Source organism: Sceloporus undulatus, chromosome 1, assembly GCF_019175285.1.
Source record: "Sceloporus undulatus isolate JIND9_A2432 ecotype Alabama chromosome 1, SceUnd_v1.1, whole genome shotgun sequence".
Classification (NCBI taxonomy): Eukaryota; Metazoa; Chordata; class Lepidosauria; order Squamata; family Phrynosomatidae; genus Sceloporus; species Sceloporus undulatus.
In genome coordinates this window covers 128,282,211-128,295,962 of record NC_056522.1, presented here as the reverse complement: position 1 = coordinate 128,295,962, position 13,752 = coordinate 128,282,211, and the positions used below count along the sequence as shown (strand labels likewise).

General features: G+C 40.9%; 1 protein-coding gene across 5 annotated transcripts in view; it reads left to right on the top strand.

Annotated features, from left to right (window-relative positions):
• Nucleotides 1–252: 252 nt before the first annotated feature.
• FAM135A (family with sequence similarity 135 member A) overlaps nt 253–13,752 on the top strand; it is a 76,581-nt gene continuing 63,081 nt past the window's right edge. For 2 of the 5 annotated variants that reach the window (XM_042469607.1, XM_042469576.1), the window contains exon 1: nt 253–574. The gene's annotated coding sequence lies outside the window, so the exon portion shown is untranslated. Of the gene's footprint in view, nt 575–776; nt 799–10,150; nt 10,195–13,752 lie in introns of those variants that run through there. The other 3 variants (XM_042469601.1, XM_042469593.1, XM_042469584.1) reach the window with 3 other exon arrangements.

Below are 13,752 nucleotides of genomic sequence, written 5' to 3'. Positions count from 1 at the left end.
TCTTGGAGCACCTTTGAGACTAATGTAAACAAAAACCCATCAGTGATACCTAAGAAGCCTGAATTTACATCCCTATGAGTGGTTTTAAATTTTTTCTTTGGCTATTATTATGATCATTATTTATTTATTATTATTATTATTACTTATCCCTCTGGGCCACCCACCCAGTCCTCTCCATATAGCCACAGACATAGCAGCAGCAGCAGCAGCAGCAGCAAAGGGAAGACAGAGGGAGACATAGAGAAAAAGAGAAGGAAGGAGCAACAGCAGCCAAAGGAGGAGGAGGAGGAGGAGGAGCAGAAGCATCAGGAGCCTCTCTCCAAAGGCAGCCAGGGCCACAAACTGGGCGACCCAGAAGGAACCAAAGGGATGCAGGTGGCTCCCTGGACTGCCATAACTCCCCGTTTGTGAGAACGAGGAGGAGGAGCGGGGGAAGCCCGGCCGCTCTGCCGGCAGAGGTGGCTCCGGCGACGGATGCCTGCGCTACGCGAGGCCGGTGCTGCTGTTGAGGCCTCCTCCTCCTCGGGAAGGGAGAGCCAGCGCAGGAAGAGGAGGAGGCGAGGAAGGCGGCGAGGTGGGCAGGCAAGGCAAGGGGAAGGCAAGGCAAGGGAGGCTGCTGCGACCTCTCCTTGCTCTCTCCCTGAGCGGTGCTGAGTGCGAATCCTGGCACTTGGAGGGAGGAGGGGGCGAGGTGGAAAGGGTTGAAAGCAGCGCCGTAGATAAGATAGCTGGATACGTCTCTGTGTGTGTTGTTTGTTGTGTGCCTTCCTTTCTGAGTTATGGAGACCCTATCCTGCGGTGTGTTGTTGTTGATGTTGTTTTGTGTCGAGGTTTGTTGAGAGAGGCTGAGAGAGTGTGACTCCCCCAAGGCCACCCCAGTGGGCTCCGTGCATGGCCCAGGAGCCGGGACTCCAGCCAGGGCCTCTCAAACCACTACGCCACACTGGCCCTACACATACACACACACACACACACACAGAAACAAAGAATATGTGTGTGTGCGTGCATGTATGTATGTATCTGTATGTATACGAAACAAAAATATGTGTGTGTGTACACACATATCTACAGTATATGTATGTCTGTGTATACACACACATTTTGTTGCATATATATATATATACACACACACATACATATATATCTATGTATATATGTATGTTTATACATGTATGTATGTGTATTTGTGTGTGTGTATACAACAAAATATATGTATGTATATATACACATATATATCTATGTATATACACACACATATATACATGCATATATATAGTGTACATATGTATGTATATGTGTTTGTGTGTGTGTGTATATATATATATACACACACACACACACACATATATAGTGTGTATATACACACATACACATATATACATAGATACACACGCACACTGGCATGTATTTTTGTTGTGTGTGCTTTATCCTGTTCTCTAAACGGAAGTAGACCAGGTTTGTTGTTGTTTTGCCCTCAGGTCGTTTCCTATTTATGGCCACCTTGAGGCCAAGCTGTCGTGGGGCTTTCTTGGCAATGTTTGTTCAGAGGGTGTTTTTGCCATTGCCTTTCTCTGGGGCTGAGAGAGTGTGACTTGCCTAAGATCACCCAGTGGGTTCCATGGCTGAGAGGGATTCGCACTCTGGTCTCCTAGTCCAGCACCCAATCCACTAGCTTACTCTGGCTCTCTGTCATCCTTCTGCCTGTTGTTATGTGTCTTCAAGTCGTTTCTGACTTATGGCAACCCTAAGGTATCATGGATTTTTTGGCAAGATTTGTTCAGAGGCTGAGAGGGTCCTCTGAGGCTGAGAGAGTGTGGCTTGCCCAAGGTCACCCTTTGGGTTTCCATGGGCCAAGCAGGGATTCAAACCCTATTAGCCCTCCTTTATTCTAAAACCATATTACTATTCTACCACAGGATTTTCTTGGCAGGATTTGTTCAGAGGGGGGTTGCCATGGCCATCTTCTGAGGCTGAGAGAGTGTGACTTGCCCAAAGTCACCCAGTGGGTTTCCATGGCTGAGCAGGGATCATACCAGGAAACTCTTCCTATTTTTCCTCCATTCCCTCCTCCTTGTAACACATCCTGTATCATCTCAGGGACACTGGGATATCCTTCAGCTTTTAAATATCTTTCTCTCATTTGTCATTTTAGGCTGCATCTGCACTGCAGAAATAATCCAGTTTGACACCACTTTAACTGCCACGACTCTATGCTGTGCAAATATGGGATTTGGAGTTTGCTGTTGCCTCAGAGCTCTCAGACAGAGAAGACTAAAAGCCTCACAGAACTGCAACTCCCAGAATTGCATAGCATTGAACCATTCCAGTTAAAGTAGTCTCAAACTGGATTATTTTTTGCAGTGTGGATGCAGCCTTAGCTATCTTTCACTTCTTCAGGCAAGACAGCTGTGTGACTGATAACCATTTTGTAGATTTGGTTCTTTAATCTTTTAAAATGTTGCATCTCCCCTCTTTCCTTTGGATAACTTTTGGTTTGTTTTTGTTCTGAGATTAACAAGGCTTGGTGCCCTTAGAAAGTTTCTTTTGATTTATTTAAAACGGAATGTACTGGAAAGATGAAGTAAAGGTATAACTGCATCATTCAATCATGGGACAACTTTAGTTGAGTTACCTGGGATTTTAATACTTCATATAGTCTTTCTTTTAATGGTGTTTTGCATTTTAACATGTTGTATCTATCTGAAGCCTTCAAGAGAGGTGGGAAAGAAATAACATTTATTATTATTATTATTATTTGTTATTCTGTCACTTGCTCCTCCTTCTAGGGACCTCTAGCATATATTTCCATTGATGTGAATTCCTGGCATTCCTGATGTGATATTATGTCCTCCTTTTAACTCGGTGTGAGCTACCTGATACCTTGTAAGAACAGGGCTGAGCTCTTTGCTGTTGCATAAAGCATTTTAGGAGCTATATTTGAAGGTCTTGATAAATACATGTGGACTACATTAGTTAATGGGCTGCAGAAACTTCACTCCGATGTACTTAATGCCATTAGATGGGCCCTGGTTTTAATTAAAGAAGCATCGTTATTGTTTTTGTATGCCTTCAAGTCCTTTCCGACTTTATGGGGTTTTCTTGGCAAGGTTTGTTCAGAAGGGGTTTGCCATTTTGCCACCCCTTGAGGCTGAGAGACGGTGACTTGCCCAGCGTCACCCAGTATGTTTACATGGCCGAGCAGGAATTCAAACCCTGTTTGTTGTTGTGTGCCTACAAGTTGTTTTCAACTTATGGTGACCCTAAGGCAACCTTATCATGCTTTTTTTTTGGTGCAAGATTTGTTCAGAGGAGGTTTGCCATTGCCTTTCCCTGTGGAGGCTGAGAGAGTGTGACTCACCCAAGGTCATCCAGTGGGTTTACATGGCCAAACAGGGAATCAAACCCTGATCTCCAGAGTCACACTCAGACGGGTATGCGATGCCAGCTCTCTAAAGAAACATATTGTAGTTTAATACACTGTCACAGCGATACCTTTTGGAAAACATAGGAAGCTGCCTTAAACCAAGCCATTTCCTTTTATCCATCTACCTCAGTACTGCTTAAACTTGCTGACAGTGGCTCTCCAGGGTTTCAGACAGGAGTCCTAACCTACAAATGTGAGATTAACCTGGCACTTTTTGCATGCAAAATAGACATTCTGTCAAGGAGCTGTGGCTTTTCTCTTGTTTCATATATATATATATAGAGAGAGAGATGTGAAGGCCCTAGAAAACAAATAAACAGAGATAGTGTGACTTGCCCACATCACCCAATGGGTTTCCATGGCTGAACGAGGATTTGAACTTTGGCCTCCAGAGTCATAGTCCAGTGCTAAAACCAGTATACCACACTGGTTCTTGTTTGCATATTTTGTTGTTGTGTGCCTTCAAGACGTTTCTGACTCATGCCAACGCTGAAGTGACCCTTCATCATCCATGAAACTCAAAACCTTTTTCTCCTAGATAAAAGATAAAATATGAAAAAAAACTGTGTCTGCCGTAAAGCACTGTAAATGACAAAGTTTCCATGTATCGCATTGATGATTGTGAGGTAGAGATGATTAGCTCATTGCTAGAATCTAGAAGAAGCCTTCAGATTATCATCAGATTCATATAGATCATCTTCTATTCTGGTGTTATGTCCTCAGCCTATTTGAATTCAGTAATATGTATAGAGAACAAATCCTGGCTGATCTTGGAAGCTAAGCAAGGTCAGTCCTGGTTAGTACTTGGATGGGAAGCAGCTTATGAATGCCAGGTGATGTAGGCCATATTTCCAATGAAGGAACTGGCAAAACCACCTCCTTGTCTGCAAAAAAACCTTGAGCAAGGGTATGTAGAGAGATCTTGTAGCACTTTTGAGACTAACTGAAAGAAGGAAGTTGGCAGTATGAGCTTTCTTAAGTCTACTTCCTCAGATGCATTTGGTGGAGTGGAAAGCCAGGGACAGACATACATATGTCATAGGTGTGTGAGAATGTCAATTTGAATTCAAAATCCGTTATGTCTAAAAATGAAGTGGCAAGTCCAGCTTTATGGCTGTTTGTGAACAAACGACTGAGAAAATACATTGCATCAGAATCAGCATGGAATAGCTGGATTAAATCCATGGCATATATAGAGTGATTTTCCTCTGTGGTTTAAATAATGGATTTAAATTACTTTGTTTCAGATGGTTCCATGAAGCTGTGCTCATTCACATGCTGTACTTATTCACACCCACACAGGCCCTTGTCCCAGTGGAGTCCAAATGTGTGAGGGCTGGTGACAGGGCCAGGCCATCCAATCCAAACTGGTCAGTTTTAAACAAAATGAATGGGTATACCAGGCAAAACAAATAATTTTCAGTGTTGGGCAAGTCTATAACTTTGACTGAGTGTTCCTCAACTTCAGTGATTATTCTATCAAATTACACAGTGACTAACATTGGCAAAGAAAATGAAATAGCATTGAAAATTTCACCCAGAGTAGTTGATAGAAAAGATATTATGGCTAAGATCCAGTGGTGTACTTTGCAATCCACTGCCAACAGAACCAGGACTTCCTCTTCTTGTTGTTGTTATTGCATTCCCTGTAGTGCCAAATATGTGCTCCAGAGATGGTTTTTGAGTTTCGTAGCAAGGGTGGATTTGCAGGAAGGGATATCACTGATTTTGGGGGAAGCATTGGCATCTAGCAGAAATAGGCCAGGCAATCCTGGTTTATATCTTTCTTTTCTAAAATATGCAGTAGATATTAATCTTGAAACTAAATACAGAAGGACGTATTCAATTGTCCATAGTGTACTAAATAATACCAAAGAAAAGATTTCTGTTGACCACATCCCCAACAATCTATATATGACTTTTGGAAGGAGTTATTTTCTTTAAGTAAGAAGGCTATTCTCTTTTTATGCCCACCTTTCTAAAGGATGAGTAATTGCTGAAGGTATTTACTGAAAGGGATTAAAGCAGTTTTAGAATACAATTGTATATTCTACTTTCTTGGTAGTAAATCCTACTGAATTCTATTGCACTTAGTTCCAAGTAAACATACCGGATCTATTTAGCTTTGAAGTATTAAACAATGAGTAGCAAACAGGAAAGTATGCTAATAATGTTGTGAATCCTAATCTTCCTCTTCACAGTGATGATTAACTTTAGTTGATGTCTCAAGAACCTGTACAGGAGTAACCAAAGCAATCCATCTCCACCCCACACGTCTGAGAAAGTAGGTTCCAGTCCACGAAAGCTCATGCTACCAATTTCTATCTTTCAATTAGTCTCAAAGGTGCTGCAGAATCCCTTTGCAGAACAATCTGTACCATTTAGCAATCTGGTTAGAAAGAATGCCTGCATAAATTGTTTGAAGCCCTGTTTGGTCTCTATACAGCACTGTTTTGCTGGTTTTTTTTTTGGGGGGGGGGGCTGTCTATTTGGTTTAATTGGCCAGCATTTATATAGTCTTCTTTTTTAAAAGTTTTGTCAGTTCAGTAAGATGATATTTAATCTCTTTTATAAGCAGTTGAAGAGATAGATATTTCAAATTAGAAACAACAAGATAACATCTACAAGAAAATGTTGCACTAGATCCCTGATTGTGGGAGCAACTGGGAAAGCGGTTCCAGTCCTTTCTCTGAGGCAGAAGGAGAAGGAGAATCTCCTTTGATGGTGTTTAGGGAAGAATGAATGTGAGGATGCTTTCTCCCCTTCTGGCAGTACCTGTGAACAGACATGTTTGGACAATTCCTTTTGGTAGAAGTGGCCTCAGAGACAGGAGTTGTATGAGCTTCCTGTTTTGTGCCCTACAGATTGTCCCTAGGTATTGGGAGTTTCCCTTGTCACTTTTAAAGTAAAACCATGTCTGTCTTCTTAAAAGATAATAAAGTTACAGGTCAATTTCTCCACTCAGAAATAAGTTCAGTGTACTCACTCCTAGGAACATTTGTCATTTGGGGCCAGGGAATGCCTGGAAGACCTCACTAAGTACCAGATATTGCTTTGTTTCCATTTTATTGTTGTTGTTGTGTGCCTCACAACCATTTTTGACTTATGGCGACCCTATGGTGAACCTATCATGGGGTTTTCTTGGCAAGTTTCATCAGAGGGGGTTTGCCCTGATGCTGAGAGAGATGACCCAGTGGATTTCCATGGCTGAACTGGGATTCAAACCCTGATCTCCAGAGTCCAACACTCAAACCACTACACCATGTGGTAGAACTCTAAGGTATAGTTGTGTTAGACTGTAGAATTAGTATATAGAGATCTTGTAGCACCTTTGAGACTCACTGAAGTAAAGAAGTTAGCAGCATGAGCTTTCCTAGGTCAGTCTACAAAGCATCTGAGGAAGGAGACTGAAGTCTATGAAAGCTCATGCTGCCAACTTCTTTATTTCAGTTAGTCTCAAAGGTGCTACAAGATCTCTCTACATACTGACACTACACCATGTGTTTATACTTCTCTAAACAACAGTGCAAATCTAGCTGCCATATCCTAGTAATTAACACCTAATTCTGTTTTAATCAGCACCAACATTTCATTCCTCTAACCTTTTTCATGTTCAGTCTATATTGGGAAAGGCAATTTTGTTGTGCCCAGGGGTCAGGGATCTGCCTGAGGTCCTCTGAGGACCATACTGCCAAAAACAAAAAGAAAAAAAGAAGTACTTGGAGGGCTATTTCTGGTTTTGGAGAACTGGGTTTTAAAACATATTAAATGGGGTGGTTTAGCAGCCCGTTTAAAAGGAAAGCCACTGCTCCTGGAGCTTACAGGGAGAGGCAATTGAGGGATTTGGGGTATTCATAGTCACCCCTACGACTGTACTTTTCTCACCCCTTGGCTGAAGAGCAGGGTATAAATAATAATAATAATAATAATAATAATAATAATAATAATAATAATAGTTGTTGTTGTTGTTGTTGTTGCCTGCCTTGTGGATGGACCATAGAGAGGTGCACATACTACAAAAAGCTTCCAGCTGAAGCGTAGGCAGTCAGTAGCAATTCTGTTAACAGCAAAGCAATTATTGATAGTACTCTGAGCCCTCCATCTTGAAATATCCCAGCTGTGTTTTTGACATGGTTATATTCAGATTATTTAATAAAACTGGAGCCGTCAACAGAATGTTGCAGTTTATGTGTTCCTTGTGTCTCTGGCTAAGCAACTGATAAAAGGCATTGGCTTCAAAGACAGGAATCTGTGGACGGGTGCTGCCATTTGGGAAACTAGGCTAGCTCTTAAAGAAAATATGAACCTTTGCATTAAAAAGCATAAAATCTGATTTCAAAGATGGAATTGCACCATTAGGCAATGTGACTTTAAAAAAGGTGGGGGGGGGCATTGAGCTCATGCTTGCACCTTTCATAAACTTAAACATTCTTGGTTTCTTGGTTTGTGCCTACATAAAGTTTTCTAACTTGTAGGAGCAGTGACTAAGGACTTGGATCATGGAACAATGTGTTTAGAACCTAGTTATTATTTGAAGGCGGGGGAGTCTCATGGCATTGATTGAAGGCCATGTAAAACTTGATGAAAATCTGCTTTTGTTTCTACTGACATATGGTGACACTGAACATTATATTCAATGTGTAAGTTCCATCAACTTATGCGCATTGTAAGAAAATAAACGACTATGGTTCATCATGTATATGAATCTGTGAGATCCTAGGCTTAATGTATCATATATAATTTCCAATATGATTCAGTGTCTTTTGAAACTTAAATAACACCCCCCCCATAAGTGAGACTTTTATTTTTATATCCAAGTAAAACCTAGTACAAAGAGAACTCTTTTTCTGTGTTTTTTTCTTTTTGACATACTTAATGTCCCCAATCCTCAACTGGTTCTTCCTTTATAACTTTGGGTATCTGCTTTTACTCACAGCCACCATTTGCTTGCATATTTTTATTTATTTATTTATTTAAAGTATTTATTCCCCGCTCTTCAGCCAAAAGGCTATCAGAGCGGCTTACATTTTTTAAATTAGACATATTGCTGGTTCTTTTAAATTTTTATCTTGTGTAAAGTCTTCTTCAATTTAATAAACTTTATATTTCTAACTTTATTGTTTTGGGTTGAAAAAAGTAAGCATTATTATCTACATACTCCAGATATTTCAGGTACATTCATTTTTTATTTGCAGATTTTCCATCAAAGCTGTCCATAGGGACAGTTGGAAAGAAGTAAAAGTGTCTATGTATGCACCAATAGGGTTACAGTCAGTGCATGTCAGTCTGGGACATGAACGTAAGCAATTAGGTTTTACCTTCACCTTTTGGTAGAGTGAAGCATTTTGCTTGTTCCTGTAAGAGTGAGGTGAGATCATTTACTTATATGGGGAAGTAAAGGGAACCCCATATGATGCTAGTGCTGGTGGCAGAAATAAGTTTTTCAGAGAGTATTTAGGTTTCAGCCTCAGAAGCTGATTCTTCATATTGCCTCCTGCTTACATGGGAAATGTTATCGGTGAATGTCCAGACAAGGGATGTGCTTGCTTTGTGCCTGAGATGACTTCAGTTTTGTTATTACACCTCACCATCATTTCCAAAAGTAGCAATCTGCTTTTATGACATAAAGTTATACTTTAGAACAGGGGTTCCCAAACTTTTTGACTCATGGAGCCCCTTTTTGAAAAAATATCTATAGTGGAGCTCCTAAGAGGCCTACCCTATGTCTTAAAATTAATGATGTTTAGGAATAGTATTACTTTTTGTTTCTTATTCTTTAACTTCAATCAATTTTTATTTATTTCATTTTCCTGGAGCAGCCATAGAGCACCTGGGAAGTGCACAGGGAGCCCTAAGGGCTTTCCGCAGCACAGGTTGGGAGCCCCTGGTCTAGAAGAAAGACCAGTTGGGCTGTGGTGAAGAGCTCAAATCTTGTGGCTCACCTAATTTCTTTATCACAACTATGTGACTCTTTGATCTTCTCCATTGAGTTCTTAGAATCACTGAACTGCAGAGTTGGAGGGTACCTAAAAGGTCACCTAGTCTAATCCCCACCAGCACAGTAATCCACAGCTAAATTACCCTGAGAGATGGCTACCCAACCTCTGTTTTAAAACCTCCCAACAAAAGGGATTCCACCACCTTCCAAGGTAACCTGTTCCACTTTTGATCAGCTGTTAGTATCAGGAAGTGCTTCCTAATATTTACTTAGAATTTTGAGTCCTATTCAGTGGAGCAGCAGAAAACAAGCTTTCCCCATCTTCTGGCTGGCAGTCCTTCAGATAGTTGAGGATGGCTGTCATATCACTTCTCAAATCTCTTCTCTAGGCTAAACAAACCTTTTGCATCTTGGTCACCCTCCTCTGGGTATGTTCTATCTTGTCGATGTCATTTGTAAACTATGGTGCCCAGAACTGGACACAGTGCTCTAGGTGATGTCTGACCATAGCAGAATAGGGTGAGCCTAGGTGAATGGGCTGGCACTTTTCTTGTTGCTGATGTCACTGCCTCTGAGATCATAGAGACAGGGACTGATGCTTCTGGACCAATGAGGATGGGGTCAGGAGTCAGCAGGAAGTGTAACATGTTCTGCAAGGAGATGAACAAAAAAGGAAAGGGCTAAGTGTAAAGAAGGGCGAAGGCTGGGGAGAGCACAGATGCCAGAGGGAATGAGAGGTGTGATCCCTGCTTGGACTGGAAATGGAACAGGCGAGACAGGCATGAGAAACGGAGGCACAAGAACAAGTGGAGGTGAAGTGAAATTTGGAAAGGTGGGAACCTAGGCAGGGTTTACCCTGACTTTTTTATTCCTTCACCACCAACCAGTTTGCCAAATGACAATTGATAATTTTTATTTGCAATTTTGAATTACATACCTTGAAAAAAATAGTTAACTAGGTTTCAAATTAATGAATATATTGCTAAATAGATTGTTTATCAATGCATTGTTATAAACATTGTAGTGGGAAATGTCAGCATATATGTTGTTGTTAATTCTTGTTTACTTGACTTTCTCAAGTCAAGTTGACTTATGACAACCCTTTGAATGAAAGATCTCCAAATCACCTTATCATCAACAGTCTTGCTCAGGTCTTGCAGACTCAGAGCCGTGGCTTCCTTGACTGAGTCTAGATTCAAATATACAGCTACGTTACTCTGGATAAGTATTCAAAGGAATCTTGTAGCACCTTTGAGACTAACCGAGAGAAAGAAGTTGGTAGCATAGACTGAGGTCTACTTCATCTGGTTTCCTTCCTTGAGTCTAATACTGCTTATGTATGATACATTTAGCATGCAAGTTAAACAGATAGGATGCTATGTTACCAGTTGGAAACTTTATTCTGTCCTGACAAAAGCCTCTGGTTCTGAATACATGTTCCACTTCAGGACAGTTAAATATTGTGGCCCACCCATTTCTTTTATAATGATCCGTAGCTTTTCATGAGCTACACAATTAAAGGCTTTGCTATAATCTATAAAGCACAAACTGATTTTCTTCTGAAATTCTTTCGTGTACTCCATTAGCTAATGTATGTTTGTTATGATTCCTAGTATCTCTTCCTTTCTCGAACCCAGCTTGGAAATTAGCATTTCTCATGCCATATATGATAAAAGTATTGTAGAATTTTGAGCATCGCTTTGCTTGCATGGGAGATTAATGCATTGATCTTGTGTTTAATCTTAATGCTTTGGACTGTCCTTTCATCCATGATCACATCAACAGCTGAACATCTTTTCAGCTTGACTCCAGTTACGTCATTAGGAACAGCACTAATGTATTTGGACTTGTCTTTTGCTCTTCCCCAGTAGTTGTTGAGTGCCTTCTGACCTGGGAGTCTCATCTTCTGTCATGATCTTTTGTTTTATTTTGGATTGTCTCATCACAGGGTTTTCATGGTAAAGAACATTTTCACAGGAACATGCAATCCCATGTAAAAGTAGCACCATGGTGAGTAGCACATACGTGTGTGCCTGTTGTGTGCCTTCAAGTCATTTCTGACTTATGATGACCCTAAAACCCATCATTGGATTTTAGAGGTTTGCCATTGCCTTCCCCTGAGGCTGAGAGGAATTGCTTAAAGTCACCCAGTGGATGTACTAAATGTTAAAATCAGCATGTACTTACTATGGACAAAATTATACATACATTATTTTCTGTTAAATTAGACAGGATATATTCTGTGTAACTTTATAAGTAATATTTTGTACATGGTTTTTATTTCTAAAATGACAGCAAATATTATTTTATTAAGCAAGTTTGGAATGTGAGTGGAAGAAGACCCCAGCTGTATAACACGACAGGTGCTGGGTGAGAGAACCCTTGAATTCAGTTGTTAGTACAATCACAGAAGCCAAACCCCAAATGCCAAAACAGAAATACAATCAAATTTTATCATCTCCCGCCCCTAGAATATAGAAATCGTTATGTGATGGATCTCCTCTCCAAGCTGGCCCTGCAATTCCAAACCCTTGGCTCCTGTCTTTCACTTTTCCCCTCATGATCCCACCCTGGAATGGGTACTTGGGCTTCAAGGTGATCCCAATGTTGGTCATGGATGTGTTTTTGTGTGGGTTCACTGTGATAAGTGTGACCAGACTTTGGAGATTATCACATGGGGGGGGGGGAGACAGGACAGCGTCCTTCTGCTGTCCTTAAACTGGACTAATCGTGCAATTGGGGGCCGAAGATCATCACACCCCTGTGCACTTCTGCTGTCCTTCTCCCATGTGTAAAGTGTCATGGAGCCGTCCCTGTGCACTTCTTCAGTGTGTAAAGTGTTATGCAGCCGTCATTTGGTATTAACGGACGTTCCTGTTAATACCAAATGATGGCTCCATGACACATGGGAGAAGCATGCGGGTATGACTCTGTCACACTTTACACATGGGAGAAGGATGGCAGAAGTACGCAGGGGTGTGATAATCTTAGGCCCCCAATTGCTTGATTAGCCCAGTTTAAGGAGGGCAGGAGGACACTGCCCCCCATGTGATAATCTCTCTGTCAAAACTGAACAGGAACAGCCAGACAGTTGTAAAAAATAATAAATAAGCAGTCTTCATTTATCAAGGTACAATTAGATCACACATTAACCCCTGAATGATTTAATCATTCTCAGCTCCCCAAAATATTCAATTATCTCTATGCCATCTCCCCCCCCTGCCCCCGTGCCTTACAAGCCTCAATTTTGTATCCTTTCTTCCCCCATAGTCCTGAACTTATGCATCCCTTGAGCTATGATTAACTGGCTCCATTTAGGCTTGACTAAATGTGACCCCCTGCGAAAGATCCAGGACTAAGACTTAGGATGTGGATGCCATGATGAACCTCACTTTAATGTGAACCCATTATGGGAAATTAAAATGAGAAAGAAGGCTGTATCCCAATAAGGGAGCTTATGGGAAATGGCATTGTGGTTGAGTTCTGTAGGATGGTGTCTCGTGTCTTGGGGTGAAAACATTTGGGGCATTAAACAGAAAGGATAGGAGAAGAGGAGAAGAAGGGGTAAAGCAATGGCCAATTTCTTCTCTGTACCCACAATAAAAGACTTATGTGTTCTTCCATATAGGATCTTGTAATGGAGAGCTTCCTCCAGCCAGACATTATCACTTCATTTATGTATATCCTGCCTTTATCTCAATATGCAGGGACATACAAGTATTGGACTCAAAGGGGACATTTTTGGTTGTAAATCCTGTGATTGGTTAATGATAGGATATGCCTGGTGAATGGTAGAGTTTGTATGCCAGAAGCATCTGGGCAGCATTCTGCTTAGATTAATTGTCCTGCACCATTTGCAGGAAAGAATTCCACTGTTCTTAAAGCAGATTATTAAATGGAAGGTTATGTTTGGGACATCTAATATGATCCCTATTGTACCACTAAATACTATATGGGTTGCTGTCACTTAAGTTTTGCAATATGCATACTATTAAAAAAAACTTTTTTCAGTCAGTCAGTAACCTTTCAGCTTTCACAAAGATCTCCAAGACAGCTTTGGTTTTCTGACTTATGGTGACCCTAAGGTGAACCTATCATGGGGTTTTCTGGGGCTGAGAGTGTGTGACTCGCCCAAGTTTACCTAGTGGGTTTCCATGGCTGAGCAAGGAATTAAACTCTGGTCATAGTCCAATGCTCATAAATAAAACACTTATGAAAATCAGAATCATAGCAAGCCTGTCTGCTTGTCTTCCATCCTTTCCATGATTCTGTTAAAATTTAATATTAATTCATTATTTGTTGTTAAATTGTGGTTCAAGAAAATGCCAGGGTTTCAGATCAACACACTAGGAGGCACCAAGTCCTCCAACAAACAACAGAACTCTTTTAT